This window comes from Balaenoptera musculus, chromosome 8 (genome assembly GCF_009873245.2).
Source record: "Balaenoptera musculus isolate JJ_BM4_2016_0621 chromosome 8, mBalMus1.pri.v3, whole genome shotgun sequence".
NCBI lineage: Eukaryota > Metazoa > Chordata > Mammalia > Artiodactyla > Balaenopteridae > Balaenoptera > Balaenoptera musculus.
This window is the reverse complement of record NC_045792.1, coordinates 4025004-4044306: the sequence shown is the minus strand read 5'-3', so window position 1 is coordinate 4044306 and position 19303 is coordinate 4025004. Positions and strand designations below refer to the sequence as shown.

The following is a 19303-nucleotide window of genomic DNA, read 5'->3' as shown; positions in this document are numbered from 1 at the left end:
CCACAAAATATTGGCTATATTTCCCTTGGTGTATAATACATCCTTGAGCCTATCTTACACCCAATAGTTTGTACCTCTCACTCCCCCACCCCTATATTGCCCCCGCAACTGGTAACCACTAATTTGTTCTCTGTATCTGTGAGTCTGCTTCTTTTGTGTTATATTCATTAGTTTGTTGTATTTTTTTTTTTTTAAGATTCCACATATAAGCGATATCATACAGTATTTATCTTTCTCTACAAACCTGGATCTTAATCATGACTATATCACTGAACTGACTGGATGCCCTTAAACAAGTTAAATGTGGCAGGGGTTAAATGAGGTTAAATGAGTACATGGGAAGCACCCCGTGCCTAGCACATAGTATACACACAAGAATGTGATACAGCACTGAGTAATAGATGAAGTATCCTTATTGATAGGTCTGACTCTCTCACCTTTGGCTGAATTAATCTCAAATCTCTAACCCCAGCATCCTTCCTGAACACCAATTCTGGACTTCTTATGATGAGCTAGAGTGCTAGACAATTCCATCTGAATGTGTTTGCCATCCTTCAAATTCACTGTCTGAAACTGAACTCAAACTCTTTCTCCTCAACTGATACTCCACAACAGGACTTCTAACTATTAATGATAGATGCTTTCAATTATCCAGTTACCCAGAGCTTAAAATCTAGTACTCATTTTTGATTCACCATCTCCTGTCAAAACCTGGAAATCTTCCCTTAGCTACTCTCCCTTCATAGGCAAATTCAGAAAAATTACAGATACTCCCCAACTTATAAATGTTTATTGATAATTCAAAGTCACTCTCCAGAGCAAGAGTGTTAACTATACCCACTACCAAGAGACAATAATAATGGTTTTGCATGGTCATTTAAATCTTTGCTCTAGTCTTCATTAGTTTATCTCTCTGTGCTTAGTTTTGAGGTAGTTATGAATACTATTAAATCCATCATGGTCAATAAACACAAAAACCGTTAAACTTAATAAAGAGAAGTATGTGATTATGGTGGAAACAAAACTCAGAGTTAAACATTTTAATAAACAGTGAGAAAGGATGCTGCCTCCCCCCTCCATGAATGGAATAAATCACTGAGCAGTATGAATGATTCTGAAGTACGCACAACAAATCCTGCAATACATAAAGATGCCATATCTATGAGATAATTGATAATCATCAGCTAGGGAGACAAGGAAAACTAGTAAAATGGAAAAACTTTTGAGTATGTGTTTAGAGTAGCATCAACACTATATGGCAAGATTTCAAACTCTTTAGTCTCAGCACGCCTTCACACTCTTAAAATTTACTGAGAATTCCAAAGAACTTCTATTTATGTGAACTATATTTACTAATATTACCATATTATACATTGAAACTTAGAAATGCAAAAACTTCATTCGTTAAAAATAATAAGCCCATTACCTGTTAGCACAACATATTTTTCAAAAACCTACACTTTCTCAGAACAAAAGAGAAGCAAGAGTGGCATGGATTTTTGCAAATCTCTTCAAGTCTGGTTTATTATTTTATCAGTGGAATCCTCCTATCTGCATCTGCATTCAGTCTGCTGTGATATCCCACTTCAAGTAGCCTCTTGAAAACTCCACTGTACACCATGAGAATAAGAATGAAAATGACAAACAATATTTTAACACTATTATGAAATTGTTTTGACCTCGTGTACCCTCTAAAAGCTTCTGGGGATCTCAGGAGAGTTCCCACACCACAGTAACCACTGCCTTAACATTTAATGTTAAATCAGGAGATGGTTAGATATTTGTAGGCAAGAACTTCGAAAAGGCTCAGCAAGGTGAATAGACTGCTGTTCAAATATCTGAGCCAAGCCAGAGAAAGATGGTTTTGTATATTCAAATTTGCACATCAAAAAGTAGTAAAATCCACTTGTCAGTCAAGATAATCATAAAGGACCAACTGCAACATAGACATAATAGATCTATTTAGGTAAAAGTCAAGAAAACGTTAAAATGTTTATCTGGCTAAGAGGAATAGAGCTTGCTGGGGAGATTCAGGGGTTAGGGTTAGGTCTCCTTGCTGATTAAAAAAAAAAAAAAAGGCACACAAAACAAGCCGGTTAGGTGTTTTCATCTCTGGACTTAAGGCTTAGAACTGTAACGGGTCACCTTGGAACCATAAGGAGAGCTACCTTAAGATGGCAAAGCAAAAAGTTGAGAATTGAGGCCCTTGATGATATCACTGAATTGCTGAGTAACTAACTCTGAAGCTGTCTTACTCTAGCATTTGTTTTGTTTTTGTTTGAAATAGTGAATGTTCTTAGTGTTTAAGTCACTCGATTCAAAGTTTTCTGATACACACAAAATGAATATCCATATACAGATGTCCCATAGGTACTTCAACAGGTCCAAATGAATTCAATCATCACTTCTCACAAATGTACTCTTCCTCTTGAAGTTCTCTGGCCAATGATACCACATTCCAAAAAGTGAAAAACCTAGGAGTCATCTTTGACTTCTGTGGTAGACTAAAAAAGGTCACTCCTCAAAATATGTCCATGAACTACTCCCTGGAATTTGCAAATGGTACTTTTAGGGCAGACTTTGCAGGTGTGATTAAGTATGCCAAAATAGGAAGACTTCTCTGGATATCCAGGTGGCTCCTACATACAATCTTTAGCATTGTTCTAAGAGAGAGGTTAGAAGACTGGACACCAATATCAGAGAAGGTGATAGGAAGACAGGCAGAAATTGGAGTGATGCGGCTGCAAGGCACAGAATGCCTACATAGCCACCAGAAACCAGCAGAGGTAAGGAATGGATTCCCCACCCCACCAGAGCCTTTGGAGGAAGGGGGTACCTGCCAACATTGTGATTTCAACCCAGTGATACTGATTTTGAACTTCTGGCCTCCAGAACTGTGAGAGAATAAATTTGTTGTTTTAAGCCATCCAGTTCATGATAATTTATTACAAGAGCCACAGGAAACTAATACAACTTCTATCTTTCACTTTTCCTCCTAACACAGACTTGGTCACTAAGACGTATCTCAAATCCACCCTTTCTTTTCTCCATTAGCCGCACTACCTTGGGCTACTTAACATCCTGATTGGTCTCCTTGCCTTTAGTCTCACCAATCTTGAGTTAATCCTCCACCATTGTTCACATTGTCTAAAATCCCATCATTTTAGTACAGCAATTATTACCTCATGCCTTAGCTATCACATTGCACAACTCTGAACAGCACTAAGTTCTTTTCAGCATGTTCATATATGTATCATTGGACATCAGTTGATTTCAATACATAAAATACTCAAGATAAGGCAGACTATTATCCTCCCATTATAGTGATGAAGAAACTGAAGCTCAGAGGATAAATGACTTATCCAAAGCCATAAGGCAATTAAACAGCAATTTACATCCTGATGCTAGTCTTTCTCACTATATATCTCATATTCTCTCTGCTCTATTGTGCTTTTAGATGCTTTAGTTATCTTTTCTTCCTTGCTCTCCAACACGAACTCTTTGCTCCAGTCAAACTGATCTTTGACTCATTCTCTGAACATACTATACATATTTCCACTTCCCCACCTCTGGTCTCATTTTGGAATTCCCTTATTGCTCTCAACAGGTCAAATACTACTCTATTTTGTTCTTCCTTCTACTCTGGATATCAGCAATACCTTCCGTTTGCATGCCACTTTTCAGATTACAGTGTATTTTTAAATATATTTTCTTTGGATCTTAAAAATCTTATGAAGTAGATTAGGAAATTCTTCAAAGATCACAGAAAATAAAGATCAGAAAAAGTAAGTGGCCTAATAGGGCCTCAAAATCAAGTACTCTGACTTTAATCCTCTCCTCATTTTATTATTAAACTATGCTGCCTTTCCCTCCACTGAACTCCTGTAGCATTTTCTGTCTTGACCACTGATCTGGAATTTGATATAATACCAGTTTAGGTATTTGATATAATACCAATTTAGGTTTACCAGGTATATGCCCTGTCTCTCCAAGGATAATTCCAGTATATTTTTAGAATCAATTATACCCATGTTCTTTAAAAATCATTTTATAAATGCTTGAAGTATAACTGATGTAAAATAAACCAAACATATTTACAGCATACAATTAGGTCAGTTTTCACACAGATATCAAGATAAGGAACATTTCCATGACTCCTATAATTTTCTTTGTGCCTCTTCACAATCTCTCCCTCCAGCCCCCCTACCCCCCCAACCATGAATTTGCTTTTCATTTTAGACTAGTTGCATTTTCTAGAATTTTAACATAAATGGAATCAGGCAGTATATATTTTCTTATTCATCTGGCTTCTTTCACTGGATATAATTATTTTGAGATTCATCCATGTTGTTAGGCTCAAGAATTTTTGTTCCTTTTTATTGCTGAGTACTATTCCATTGTGTGGATGTACCACAGTCTGGTTATCATTTAACAGAGGACAAACTCTTGAGTTGTTTCCAGTTTGGGGCTATTACAAATAAAGCTGCTATGAACATTTGTGCACAAGTCTTCGTGTAGACACACCAGCAGAGTTTCTAAATCATTTCTGTCTCCACACCATTTACATGTGCTATACTCTTATCAGTAACATTCCTTATTATAGTGCAGTGGTTCTCAACTAGGCATCCCTTTATGGTCACAAAAGGATCACTGCTCTTTTAATCAGTATTTTATGTATAATAGGTGATCAATTAGCTGCCTACAGATTTTGCTTTCCTATAGATTTATATGCTATTTGAGGGAAAAGGTTGAGCCTGTGTATATTCTTTAACTGCCTAACACAGGGCATTTTTAAAAAGTTGAATAAATGTTTGTGACTTATGGTGCTTACTTTTGGAATAAGCATATTCTTTTATGTTCATTCACATTATTAATAAAAGTATAATTATAAATGATGGACAACAAAATAAAACTTGAGGCAAAATACCTGAAATAAATATTTTTTAAGGAGTTTAACATATACAACATGCAAACGTTTTATAGAAAATTTGTCAGTATAGATGGTTTAAGAATGGAAGAAAAAACTTCATGCTAAAATTACAAAGAAATCTGAGTGAAGTAGTGAAAATTACAACTCACTTACTTCCTTCTCCAGGAAGTTATTGTTAAAATAAGATGTTTTCCACTATTATTTCCTTTAGAATCAAGTTTTTTGGACAAATATGACAGCATCTCATATTTTAAATTTTGTTCTAAGAAAACCTGTCACTATGTTGTCAATCTAAGCAAAAACAAATATCTACATTTTTCCATGAAAGGAATCACACTTTTCAGAATGGATTCATATGAGTACTCATATTTGAGAACATGAACACTAATAAAAGTGCATGTGCTATTTATCTGACAACCGTTTAATCCCCAAGGGTCTTCCTTAAGACTTTACTGAGTTTTCAGGAATAATTCCAAATGAATTACTGTATCTGAGTTATTAAAAAAAAAAAGTCATTTAACTTTTATAACTAGCCACTTTTTAATCAAGTAAAGGTTTTAATCATTTTACTACACGAAGAAGTTCTTTCAAGTTCAGAGCTTTGAGAAGAAGAGAGAATGAGATTTACCTGGAGTTAAACAATAAATCAGTTAAACCAGTGACATTAAACTATTAGAATTTCTTCTCATTGCTGGTAACCACAGAGTCATGCTGATTATTAGTTTCTATATCCAGGGAAAATAAGTTAATATACATTGAGTAACTCCTACCAAGTGTCTTTATCACACTCTGGTCACACAATTCTGGGAAAAGAATGTTTAAGATCCAGTTATAAAGGAGGAAACAGAAGGTTAAATTAACTTGTCCATATTCCTATAAGTAATAAAACCAGGATTTGAAGAAAGGTCTGTCTGACTGAAAACTCAAATTCACAGTCCCCTCTCTCTCCCCATCCCATCAGTTGCCATTTACAAGAATTCAATCACAGTACTTAAGGGATATCAGCTATTAACCTCAAATCGTTTTTACCAGAAAGAAAGCTTGAAGAAAGGGTATATCTTATTCAGTCTCTTGGATCCTTACATAAGCAAACCAAATTCAAGTCCGTTTTAGTCAGTTAGCATTTAAAGAGCTCTGTGTTTCTCTAAAGAGTGTTTTCAGTGTTCCTACCATGTGCTCATGGGTCCTACTATGTATGCTTTAAAGTATGTACACAAGTATAGTGGCTTTACCTAATACGCCTTTGCACCGTTGCCAACCTTATATGCGTCTTATGGATTGAAGTGTGTCCCCCAAAAGATAGGCTGAAATCCTAATCCCCAGTACCTGAGAATGTTACCTTACTTGGAAACATGCTCTTTAAAAAGCAATCAAATTAAACTGAGGTAATCAGGATGTTCTTATATAAAGTGAAATTCAAAGACAGATGCACAAAGGGAGAATGCCATGTTAAGATTGAAATTATGCTGCCACAAGGCAAGGCACTAGTAAAAGCAAGGAGAGAGGCCAAGAAGAGAGCCTTCCCTCATAAGTTCCTTCCCTTAGAAGGAACCAACCCTGCCAACACCATGATTTCAGACTTCTACCCTCCAGAACTGAGACAAAAGTTTCTCTTCATGCCATCCAGTTTGTGGTTACAGCAGCCCTAGCAAACTAATACACGCCTGCTTTTCAAAATAATGTAAAATGTAACTACATTAAATTTTAATGGACTAATAAACATTTCAATTTAAAAGGCAGAGAAAGTAGGATTAAAAAAGCAAGCCCAACTACATGTTTGTTACAGGGAACCTACTTTAAATAAAAAGACAGAGGTATTTTAGAAGATACACCATGCAAACAGCAAGTAAAGGAAGGCTAGAGTCGGCTATCTTTAATATCATAAAGGTCACTGGTACACAGTCTTTTCAAGTGCAACAAGGTATGTTCACCTAGACAGACCATATGCTGGGCCATAAGACAAATCTTCTTAATAATTTTTAAAGGAATGAATGCACACGGAGTATGTTCTCTAATCACAATTAAAAAATTAGAACTCAATGAGTTATCAAGAAAATTTCATGTATTTTAAATATAACACACTTCTAAATAACCCATAGTGATGAAGGAATCAACAAGAGAAACTGCAAAGTATTTTTAACTGAGTAAAATACTGAAAATACATTATCAACATTTGTACAATGCAGCTAAAGTAGTGCTTAAAGTAAAATTTATAGCTTTAAATGTATATATTAGAGAAGGTCTAAAAACCAGTGGCCTACCACCTCACACTCTACCATCTCACATTCATTACGATGACTACTATAAAAAACAAAATATCAGGGCTTCCCTGGTGGCGCAGTGGTTGAGAATCCGCCTGCCAATGCAGGGGACACGGGTTCGAGCCCTGGTCTGGGAAGATCCCACATGCCGCGGAGCGGCTGGGCCCGTGAGCCACAATTGCTGAGCCTGCGCGTCTGGAGCCTGTGCTCCGCAACAGGAGAGGCCGCGATAACGAGAGGCCCGCGCACCGCGATGAAGAGTGGCCCCCGCTTGCCACAACTGGAGAAAGCCCTCGCACAGAAACGAAGACCCAACACAGCCAAAAATAAAATAAATTAAAAAAAAAAAAAAAACAAAACAAAAAAAAAACAAACAAAATATCAGAAAATAACAAGTGTTGACAAGGATGAGGAGAAATGGAGCCCTTGTGCACTGTTGGTGGGAATGTAAGCGTAGACACTATGGAAAACAGTATGGCAGTTACTCAAAAAATTAAACATAGAATTACCATATGATCCAGCAACTCTACTTCTGGGTATATACCCAAAAGAACTGAAAGCAGAGACATGAGCATATACCTGTACATGAATGTTCACAGGAGCATTATTCACAATAGCTAAATGTCTATCGATAGATAAATGAATAAACAAAATGTGGTATATATGTACAATGGAATATTATTTAGCCTTAAAAAGGAAGGAAATTCTGATATGTGCTATGATATGGATGAACCTTGAGGACATAATGCTAAGTGAAACAAGCCAGTCACAAAATGACAAACGTTGTTGGATTTCAATTATATGAGGTCCCTAGAGCAGTCAAATTCATAGATAGAAAGTAGAAGGGTGGTTGCCAGGGGCTGGGGGGAGAGGGGAATAGGGAGTTACTGTTTACTGAGTACAGAATTATATTACAGTTCTGCAGATGAAAGCAGTTCTGAAGATAGATGGTGGTGATAGTTGCATAATAATGTGAATGTACTTTATGCCACTGAACAGCACACTTAAAAATGGTTAAGTTGGTAAATTTTTGATCTGTATTTCACTAAAATTAAAAAAAAAAAACCAATGGCCTAGGTTTCTACCTTAAGAAGCTAGAAAATGAGCAAGACAAACCCTAAAAAAATAGAAGGAAATAAAGCTCAGACATAAATTAAACAGAAAATAGAAAAATCACAGAAAAAATTAAAGCCAAAACTTGGTTCTCTGAAGAGACAAGCAAAATTGATAAGTCTTTAGCTAGACTGACCAAGGGAAAAAGAGGTGGGAAAAAAAGGGTGACGGGGCAGCAGAAGGAAAACCTGGGCAAGTGATATATAGAATGACCATGTTACCGAGCCCAAGCTCACTCTGCTTGCCACATGACAGGCGAATAAGTCAGGAGACGAGGTGTTGAGGCAAGGAAGAGTGACTTTATTTGGAAAGCTGGGAGTCCAAAAAGATGGCGCATTAGCGGCCTAGAGTACCATCTTATCGGGATGGAGATGCTAGTTTCTTTTACAGAACAGAGAGGTGGAGGAGGTGAGGAAGTAAAGTAAAAAGCCCGTAAGTCTTGCAAAATATCTCCTGGTTCTGGCCAGTCCCAGGGAGGGGATGTGTTAATTTCTTCTTTTCTGCAGCCATTCACACACAGGTGGGCAGGTCATTGTTTCCCCGTGAGCTAAACAAAGGCACTTCAGTTTAACATTCAGGCAGAGGGGCAGGCCATTATGTATGCCTATAGCTACAGACAGAACAAAAACAATGGAAAGCAAAGGTCAAAGTAAAAGAAACAGATCCAACATGGTGTCAGAGTTTGTTCTTCCCTGTTACAACCAGGATGGTAGAATGCTCCAGAAATGAAGGGCATAGAGCACTTCAAGGAGGAGTGGTTGACAGTGTCAAATGATGCTGATAGGTCAAATAAGATATAAAGTCTATTCACTTTATCTGCAAGGAGTCACTGGTGACCTTAAAACAGCACATAATGGAGAGGCAGTAGAGTTAGATGCTAGATTGCAATAAAGATAAAGACTATATAGAAATGAGGAAGTGAAAATTTTGAGTAGACAATTCAATCTAAAGAAGTTTGGCTCTAAAGATAGGGCAAGGGGGTTAGCTGGAGGGAAATAAGGGCTTGAGGGAGGATACCGGTATTTTTATAGAATGGGAGAAACTACAGAATGTTTTTTCCCCCAGATAAGCTTTTCTAAATTGTGGTAAAATATACAGAGAATGTTTTGAGTATTGGTGGAAAAGAATCAGAGAAGGAAAAGATATAGAAAACAGGTGATAACAGATAGTGTAAGATCCCTGGATAAAGAGAAAGAAACTGGATTCAGTGCTTGAGTGTAAGAATTAGCCTTAAACAGAATGAGACCCAGTGTAAGAAAAAAGGAAAGGAAGGGGTGTAGTTACAGTTAGGCTTATAGGTGGGTGGTGAGAAGAAGTAGTGGGAGTTCTTTTTTGATAGCTTTGGCTTTTACTTCTCTCTGAAGTTATAGGTAGAGGTTAGACTGCTGACAAGAGAGGACATAAAGTAGAATTTTGAGGAAAATGAAATATGCAAAAAATGTGTGGAAGAGAAAAAAAGGATGGCTAGGTGGCACTGAAGGCCCCACTGAAATTGGAGACCACAAATTTCTAGTGTCAATAATCTATGGCTTTTGAGTTATGTATATCTCAAGGAACTGTTAAAGAATAATCAATGGCTTTGAACCATTTTTTTTTAAAAAGCAGTAATAATCATTAGTTAATACTTACATAGTACTCAATATGTACCAAGCATTATTCTAGGTATTTTTTACATATTAAATAATTTAATTTTCACACAACCTTTTGAGATAGGTTATCACTTGGTATCTCCACTTAACCAAGGAAAATGAAGCACAGAGAAGTTAAAGAACCAGCCCATGGCCATACAATTAGTAAACACTAGAGTCAAGATCTGAACCTAGGCGGTATGCTCAGTGATGCGTTACACTGAACTGCTTCTCAAAGTAAAGCTAAGTGAACCTAGTTGAAGGAAGTAGGAAGAAAAGAGGAAGAAACATACCAGATGGGCCAAAAACAGAGGCAGTGATTCCTGTAAATAGAAACAATTCTCACAGAAGTAGGGTATAGTTTCATATGGCACGTAAAAGGCACCACAGATAAAAGAAACTGTCCTCATGGAGTAATGGAAAGCCACAAAAAGGAAATGAACAATGTTGGGTGATCCAAAGCAAAAGGAAAGAAAAGCAAAAGCAAAGGAAAAAGTAAAACCCAGATAGTCAAAATGTAAAAAAGGAGAAAAAGGTAAAAATGGGAGAAAGCACACACACACATGCTAGTAAACACACCAGTAAAAGAGAAAAACGAAATGGAAGCAAAGTAAGTATGCCTCGAGTCCCTGAAAACTCTTACATTTTATTTTCTTTGTTTGGACCAAAGAATTTACTAATTTTATCAAAGTGAATAAAATTAACATTTAATAGAGGGTAGTTCTGAATAGGCTTGCTTGCTAACAGTAGGTGAAGATCAGATACTTAGGTTAAGATCTGAATTAAGAGAAAATCATTTTTAAAAGGAATTATCTAAAGTCATTTCAGGGGACTTCCCTGATGGTCCAGTGGTTAAGACTCGGCGCTCCAACGCAGGGGGCCTGGGTTCGATCCCTGGTGAGGGAACTAGATCCCACATGCCGCAACTAAGACCCGGCGCAGCCAAATAAATAAATATATAAATATTAAAAAATAAAATAAAATAAATAAAGTCATTTCAGAAGCCCGAGGGTAGCAGTTCCACAATATCCTGATTCCAAAGATTCAAAGTCTTGGTTATATGGTACCCGAAGATGTTTGTACAATAGTTGTGCTGAATGCATCAAAAATTATCAAAACCAAGTAAATAGCAAATTTTGTCAACATTAAAAAAAAATACATATATATACCATTGAATACCTATAGAAGAATAACAATACAGAATACTGAAATTACAAATTCTTGGAGTATCAAACATTTGTAATTTTTAAGTTTTTGTAAAGCTATACAATTATTAAAATGGAAGAACATTCAATATGGAGACAAAGAAGATGTTCTCCTAGAAAAGTGAGACATTAGTAAGTTTCATCCATCAACTTTCACTCTTATAAGACAGACTTATCAATGTGAAATACCACAATGATATAAGCCAGTGATGTACTCCATGATCAGTTATGTAAAAATGTGCTGGCTAAGGTCACCTTTGCCCCTAATAATGTTAGTGAAGAAATTAATGTAATATTCAATGTGCCCTTCAAGCAAGAGTGTAATATAAATTTAATGTATCTTTATATTTTTAAAGACACATATGCAATCACTATTTTATTTTAGATCCTGTGACTAAGAATCCAGAGATTTCCAGCTCACTGTCTAAAATTGGGTGAAGTATTTCTGATATAAAGAACAAAGGAAAACTAATGTGGCTTTCAGCTTAACAGGAGATAAATTTCAAGCAATCAGTCTGAGGTACAGGGTAAACTGTCTCAGTCATGAATGCGGTTGCATTTAAAGTAAAAACATCCCATTATACCTTATATAAAGACATGCTCAATAGTCTACAGAATACCAGGAAACCACGGAGGGGGAAAAAAAAAAATATATATATATATACACACACACATTCAATATACATAATAAAGATATTAAAAAATTACAGTTGGAAGAAGCCAAATTAATTAGGCTCCCCCAACTAACGAAGGAAACCCCTTTACAACAGTCTTTGATTCTTGACCATTTTCAATAACAAGAGAGTTTTATCCTTTACAAGGCTAGGAAGACTTAAAGTTTAAAACCTCCAACACTGGGGACTTCCCTGGTGGTGCAGTGGTTAAGAATCCGTCTGCCAATGCAGGGGACACGGGTTCGATCCCTGGTCCAGGAAGATCCCATATGCCGCGGAGCAACTAAGCCCATGCACCACAACTACTGAGCCTGCACTCTAGACCCCAGGAGCCACAACTGCTGAGCCCATGTGCCACAACTACTGAAGCCTGCGCGCCTAAAGCCCGAGCTCCGCAACAAGAGAAACCACTTCAATGAGAAGCCCGCGCACCGCAACGGAGAGTAGCCCCCGCTCGACGCAACTAGAGAAAGCCCATGTGCAGCAACGAAGACCCAACACAACCAAATAAATAAGTAAATAAATAAAAATTAAAAAAAAAAGAAAACCTCCAACATTTTATTAGGAAAATTTTAGATGCAATCTTCAGTGCTGCTATAGGACTAATGTCAGCCATGTACTTCCTTTAATTTGATTCATGCTGAGTGAAAATATATCCAATTTTATGACATATATTTAGTTGTAAGGTGCAGCAAAGTAGTTAAGTGAAACACTGAAGACAGACTTGAGTTTGAAACCTGGATATCAGTTTCCTTATTTGCAGATACCAGCAGCAATAACAAAGGGTTAATCTGAGATGTGAATGAGATGATGCATGAAATGTCTAGCACAGTGCTACCTTTTTAAAAGGGCTCAACAAATGTTGGCAATTATCATCACTGTATTAGCCCACTCAGTCTACCACAATAAGCTCTAGCTGCTACGTAAGTGTATATACCTATGCTACACTTTGTGGCATTTTTTCATCACCCTATGTGTTCTAATCTTGGATAGTATATTTTACCAAGATTAAAGACAGAATGAAAGCAAATGGGACCAAAGCATATGTATTCCTCATTTTCCCACTCCATTTCCTGAAGGAAAGAGATGTTTGCTCTATTACCAAAAGCAGTGATGGTATACAAAGAGAGAAACACACCGTGGGCACAACTTTTCCTGGGTGATAGGCAGCTTATAAACTGCGTAATTGTATTCTGCTTATTTTAGACAACCACTGATTGCTCCCTTTTATATTCTCATTTGAAGGCATAATTATAATTTCTATCAAATTTTGCCCAGTGGAAAAAAAAGTGCTATCCTCACTGATCATATATCCAAATACCTTTAATATTTGCAGATAGCATATGTATGTCAGTTTTGCTGTGTGACATATAAGTAGATGGATTCATAAAACTCTACCAACTACATGCCCCTTTAAAGACATGGTTTTCGGAATTCCCCGGTGGCCTAGTGATTAGGTTTCCGGGCTTTCAATGCCAGGGCCCAGGGTCAGGGAACTAAGATCCCACAAACCTGCAGCCGAAAGGAAAAAAAAAAAAAAAAAATTGACCGAACAATAAAGATATGATTTTCAAAGTAAAGCTTGCAAAAACAAGCTTGAAATCTACTTCTCTGCTCACCTCTAAAGATTAGTGTTTTCTCTTTGCCAGAGGAATCGGAATCGAATTGCAAAATTTAAAAGTACTCCTAGATTGCTCCACATAAGTAACATACTTTGCCTACTGCAGTCAAGATTTATGAGATTAGATATTAAAAGGGTTGAGGAAGTTAAAGAACACTTCATCTTAAAAACTAATTTGGGTGAGTCTTCTTTAAGCATACTTTTAAAATATTATTTTGACTTTTGAACCTTGTATATATTTAATATACTCAAACATAAAATTTAAAAAGGGAGCCCTTTTACACTGTTGGTGGGAACATAAACTAGTGCAGCCACTGTGGAGAACAGTATGCAGGTTCCTTAAAAAACTAAAAATAGAGCTACCATATGATCCTGCAATCCCACTCCTGGGCATATACCCCGATTAAACCATAATTCAAAAAGAGTCATGTACCACAATGTTCACTGCGGCACTGTTTACAACAGCCAGGACATGGAAGCAACCTACATGTCCACTGACAGATGAATGGATAAAGAGATGTAGTATGTGTGTATACAAACACACACACACACACCCCTCCACACACTGGAATATCACTCAGCCATAAAAAACAGTAATGCCATTTGCAGCAACATATATGGACCTAGAGATTATCATACTAAGTGAAGTAAGTCAGACAAAGACAAATATCACATGATATCGCTTATATGTGGAATCTAAAAAAGTGATACAAATGAACTTATTTACAAAATAGAAACAGACACAAAGAAAACAAACTTACCAAAGGTTAACCAAAGGTTACCAAAGGGGGAAGGGAGGGGTGAAAAATTAGGGGTTTGGGATTAACAGATACACATTACTAAATATAAAATAAACAAGGACCTATTGTATGGCACAGGGAACTATATTCAGTATCTTGTAATAACTTATAAAGGAAAAGAATTTGAAAAAGAATGTATGTATATCTGAATCACTTTGCTGTACACCTACAACTAACACAACATTGTAAATCAACTACACTTCAATAAAAAGTTGTTTCTTTCGGAAAAAAAAAAAGTTTAAAAAAGAAAACCTTAAGGTAAAAAATGAAACCAATGAATCATATCAAATTGGCAGTGTAACCAGAGAAAAGTACTTCAAGTGACTTCTGAACACAGTAAGTACTCTGATTATACAGCCTTCATGTAATATATTCTAAGGACAAAAATAAATGCAAAGAAATCTTAAACTTTATTCAGTTTATTGTTAGTAATGATATTGGTATGATAATTTTGAAATGATTTTAAGTATACATAGCGGGATAAGGCAAGTATGTTAATTTTATTAGGAACCAAGATTTTTGTTTAAGACAAAAGAGACCAATATAGAATCAAAGAAGTTAAAGAAAAATTTGCTATGTTAAATCTGAATTGGATATATCACTATGAACTTGATTCACAAGCAAAAAACCATTTTTAGCTCTCCCCTCTGAAAGGGCCTAGAAATAGTGACACTCCAGCAGCAATGAATATGCCAAACATCCAGATCTTGGTTTCTATACACCATTTCTCACTAAAAAGAACCAAGACTCCTTAGATTAACAGCCCATTCCAGATCTGGAACAAGGAAAGTAACAAGGCAAGCCTGGGATATCCTGTGCCAGAAAGCACTCCCAGCATTAAAAAGACACAGGAGACAGCTTGAAAAGGTTCCTACTGTCCAAATTTGGGACAGTTAGACCATCAAGAAGAAAAACGACTGTAATGGTTATTAAAAAAAAAAAAAGAATAAATTAAAACCCATGAGTCCATAGTGAAACTGTTAATGCAAGTTCATGCGCCTGACACACAGTGAGGCCAAACAAACTGAAACGTCGGAGTTTGGAGCAGAGAAAGGTTTACTGCAGGGCCACGCGAGGAGATGAGGTGGCTCAGGCCCTAATAAGCCCGAGCTCCCCGAAGGGTTTAGGCTGAGTACTTTTAAAAGCCAGGTGAGGGAGGGGGGTCTCGAGGTATGTGATCAGCTTGTGCACAATTCTCCGACTGTCTGATGGTGAGGCAGCAGGGTGGTGCCACAGGGGTTAACGTTATCAGTCCTTAGGCAACAGGAGGCCTGGGGCTCTGTGCTCAAGGTCGCCAAGTAGTTAACGTCTTCCATTTGTTGGAGGGGGGTTGGTTTACATCTGCAAAACAACTCAGGAAATGTGCATCAAACACTATTATCTAGATACTTCAGAGAGGAGCAAAGCAGAGGATCTGGGGGAAGGCCTGTCCTGGGAAGGCCCCATGGGGTCCTGCTCAGTTACAGTTATCCCCATAAAAAAGAAAAAAAAACACCCTTATTTGCCACCATTGGGGGTGACTATCGCCCCAGCTCTTTACTCTGAATACTGATAACTGGAGAGAGGACATTAGCATTTTTAGGAGGAAGTTTAGTTCACTCAGTTAATGAAGGAAATCTTCCTGACAGAAAATCTCCAATAAAATAACTGATTTAAGCAAGAGTCATCAATGGGTGCTAAAATCACTGAGCAAAGGGTAGGCAGAAACAGGTATTTGCTTGGTGTCAAGGTATTACTCCAAGATCACGTACAAATGACAAACAGGGAAACCACATCTTTATAACAGATCTGGTAGTCACCACTTTGATCAAGTGGTCACATTTAGTATCCTTAACAGTGTGGCAATCTGACGTTAAATACCTCCTAAATGGCGTAACATGAAGTACACAGCATCATCTATTAAATATTCTTGCCAAATAAAGTTTTCCTTAAGCTACTCAAGCTTTTCTTTAGACCTAACTTCCAGTAACAGGAAATTCAGGGGGACAGAGGAATAAATTAAATGACACCATTAGGAAACAGACAAACCCAGAAGTGGGAGCATTCTATAAAGCAAGTGGTTTGGTTAATTGTCAGAATAAAAAAAGATGGGTACCCATCTTTTAAAAAAAGGACTAGAGGCGTAATCAACAAATGCAATGCTGGGGGCAGGGGTAGATTTCCCAAAAGAGACCTTGGCATGCTAAGGAAATTTGCATATGGATTGTTAATTTAGAAAGGTGTTGATAATGATACTGGGGTTAGAATGTCCTTAGTTTTAGGAAACCATGCTGAAATACTGGAGTGTTGTGGGGTTTGCAATTTACTTTCAAATGATTACATACTGAGACACACAGAAAGGGAGGAGAGGGGGGAAATGGCAAAAATGTCAATCACTGAATCTAGGTACTGGGGTGTTCACTGCATTTTCCCCTCAATTTCAAAGAGACTGACATTTTTCATAATTAAGTTTAAAAAAAGCGTACCCGTACTGAGAGGAATGGTAGAAAACACACCTACGCTGGAATTATATCTGGATACAAATCTCACCTCTATCACTAACTAGTTGTGTGGCCTAAAGCAAGTTACTTGATATCACTTGAGTTTGTCTCATCTGTAAAACTCAAGTAATAACATCTTAAGTCATTAGGTTGTTCTGAGAATAAAATCACATCAGATATGTAAAATGCTTAGCAGTGCTGCACACAATAAGTAAATCTGATTTTCATAATTAATGCAATCATCCTAAAATACAAGACTATAGGAAAACATTCCTTTCATTATTGCCACATTCCATGATTAGGAAGCTACATTAGGTAAAATTAAATACCCATTGGCAGTGAAAGTGAAGTAATGGGGGTAAGTAACTGTATAAATGAAGATTTACATAATATTTTTTTAAATGCAGTAATTCCGACCGAAACCCTCTAGGCAAAAAAAATCTACCTATCCAAACTATTGGTATCTATCAAATTGTGAAGTCTGCTTTTGGTATTAGCCGCTTATCCGAATAAAACAGTAAGAAAATAAGTGGAAGTTAAAGAGAATGTCTTCCCAACCAACAGAAAATCTACTTATACGTCGAAAAAAATGTTAAGTTCTGGCCTTCATTTCTATAAGTCAGTCCCAATAAAGCAGACTTACTGGGCTTTACTCTAAATTCTGGTTAACCTTCATACAACTCACAAGCATGCTTCCTTTCATCAGTTCTAATGTACTCGTCATTTCACTCGCAGGTAACCCTTTTCTGGTTAGGCCAGCAGAAAATGACTAGACGCAGACTGATCCCCAGATAGCGAAGAAGAAAAGGGTTTTTTTCATTTTTTGTTTTTTAAGTAAGTGCCAACCTTTTCTTCCCAGTACCAGAGAAAAAAAGCAGCAGGGAAGAGTAGGGAACAGTGGGTCTCGCGCTGCAGGCTCGACCAGGTGAGACGCTAACACCCCGCCTCCTCGGGGTTAGGGTGCTGGGCACACGCGCGTGCGGATGCGGGGCGTCCTGGGAGATCGGGGCAATTTCTCCTGGACGGCGGGACCCAAGGCCAGTCTCCTTCCCGAAGGCTTAGATGCCATTGAGGGGACCCTGCGGGGTGTCTCCCGGCGCGGAGGGGGTGACGAGACCAGGCGTTCCCTTCCGTCCAGCGCCCAGATGGGGGACGCGCGGCGTCAGCCCTTCGGAGGGCGCGGGCGGCGAAGAGGGGCCGGCCCTGCCCTCCCCTCCCCGTTACCTGCGGGCGGCGGTGCCAGGGCCCGGAGGCCTGCTGCTGCTCCTCCTCCTCCTCCTCCCCGCCAGGCTGAGGCGGCGAAGGGGTGGTGGCGGCGGTGGCGGCGGCAGCCCGGGGGGAGGGGGCGGAGCGCGCGGCCCGCTCCCTCTCTCCTCCCCCGGGAGGCGGAGGAGACCCTATCTCGGGCCGCCGCGCCTAGGCCCGTGGACAGCCTGCGGCAGGGGCATGGCGGCCCCGAGCAGCGGCGTGCCTGCGAGGTGGGAAAGTGCGAGGCGGCGGGAGGGGAGAGCTCCGGGGGCCTGAGGGGAGGAGCGAGGGGGCCCGGCGAGCCGCGCGCGGGCGGCCGTTGGGGGCGGTTGGCCGAGGGCAGGCGGCGGTTTGGGGAGCGCGGCGACGGCTCGCGTTTTCCCGGCGGGGCGGGGTGGGGAAGGGGAAGGGGAGTGAGGGGAGGGGAGGGGGAGGTTGGGAGGGAGCCGCCGCCGCGCGCGTGCGGGCCGGCGCCGCCGCGGTTGCCGCTCCGCTCACTCCAGCCTGTTTGGGGGCACTTTGTTTGTGTCCCAGAATGCTCTGCGCGGGCGGCCGGGCTGGGGATGGGGAGGGCAAGTGGGCGGGGCGGAGCGAGCTCGGGGGCGGGGCGCGAGCTCCGGGCGGGGGTGAAAACGCGGGTACTGCGCAGGCGCAGAGGAGGCCGTTCCCGGTCCCCGTCGCTTGAGCTCGGTCTCCCGACGCACCCGGGGGTTTTGACAGGGGTCGTGCATCTTCGTGCCTTCGTGAACACGTGTAGAGTTACCTTCACAGGCCGCCTAGGCCCTGACCAATTCGCCCTTCCTCTACCCGTCCGCTCAGCCGGCTTCCCGCTAACCTTGACAAGCATTTCTGCGCACGGTCCACGCTTCTTGCATTTTTTTTTTTCCTTCTTTGAGCTAAAAGCGAAACAAACTCCTGTTTTCTCGAGTGGTTTCTGTAGCGGCGCTGAACCGGAACACCCCAGACGCTTTCTCTCGGTGAGAGGGTGAGCTGGTAGTCAGCCCATTTCTCACACGCGGAAACTGAGGCCTGCGGAGAGGCGGCCCCGGACAGGTGAGGATGCCGTGCGCCGCCGGCTCCCGCGCCCGCCTCCCCGCAGGCAGCCAAGCCCGGCCGGTGCCCGGCTCCCTGCGGCCTCTGCAGCCCGGGGCGTCCTCTCGGCGCCCGAGGATTGTTCTAGAATTTCCCTGGGCCACCCGGCGGGAGGTGCGGTTCTGAAATGACTGGAGAAATCCATCTCATTCCCCCAACACGGGGGGCACCTAGAGCCGCTCCCCAAATATGCCTGTTCCTTCCACACCTGGAGTCTCATTTGGTTCCACCGCCAGTAACCTGGCTTTCCG

General features: G+C 39.9%; 1 protein-coding gene and 1 long non-coding RNA gene across 7 annotated transcripts in view; one reads left to right on the top strand and one right to left on the bottom strand.

Moving 5' to 3' along the window:
- The window catches only part of ZBTB44 (zinc finger and BTB domain containing 44), a 70408-nt gene extending 51990 nt beyond the window's left edge, over positions 1–18418 (bottom strand). The window contains exons 1-2 of one of the 5 annotated variants that reach the window (XM_036860355.1): positions 17937–18007; positions 15435–15573 (exon numbers count right to left, since the gene is read on the bottom strand). The gene's annotated coding sequence lies outside the window, so the exon portion shown is untranslated. Of the gene's footprint in view, positions 1–15434; positions 15574–17936 lie in introns of all 5 variants that reach the window. The other 4 variants (XM_036860356.1, XM_036860357.1, XM_036860354.1 and 1 more) reach the window with 4 other exon arrangements.
- Positions 18102–19303, top strand: part of LOC118899145 — a 69676-nt gene continuing 68474 nt past the window's right edge. For both annotated transcript variants that reach the window (XR_005020894.1, XR_005020893.1), the window contains exons 1-2: positions 18102–18190; positions 18889–19013. This is a non-coding gene — a long non-coding RNA (uncharacterized LOC118899145). The remainder of the gene's footprint in view (positions 18191–18888; positions 19014–19303) is intronic.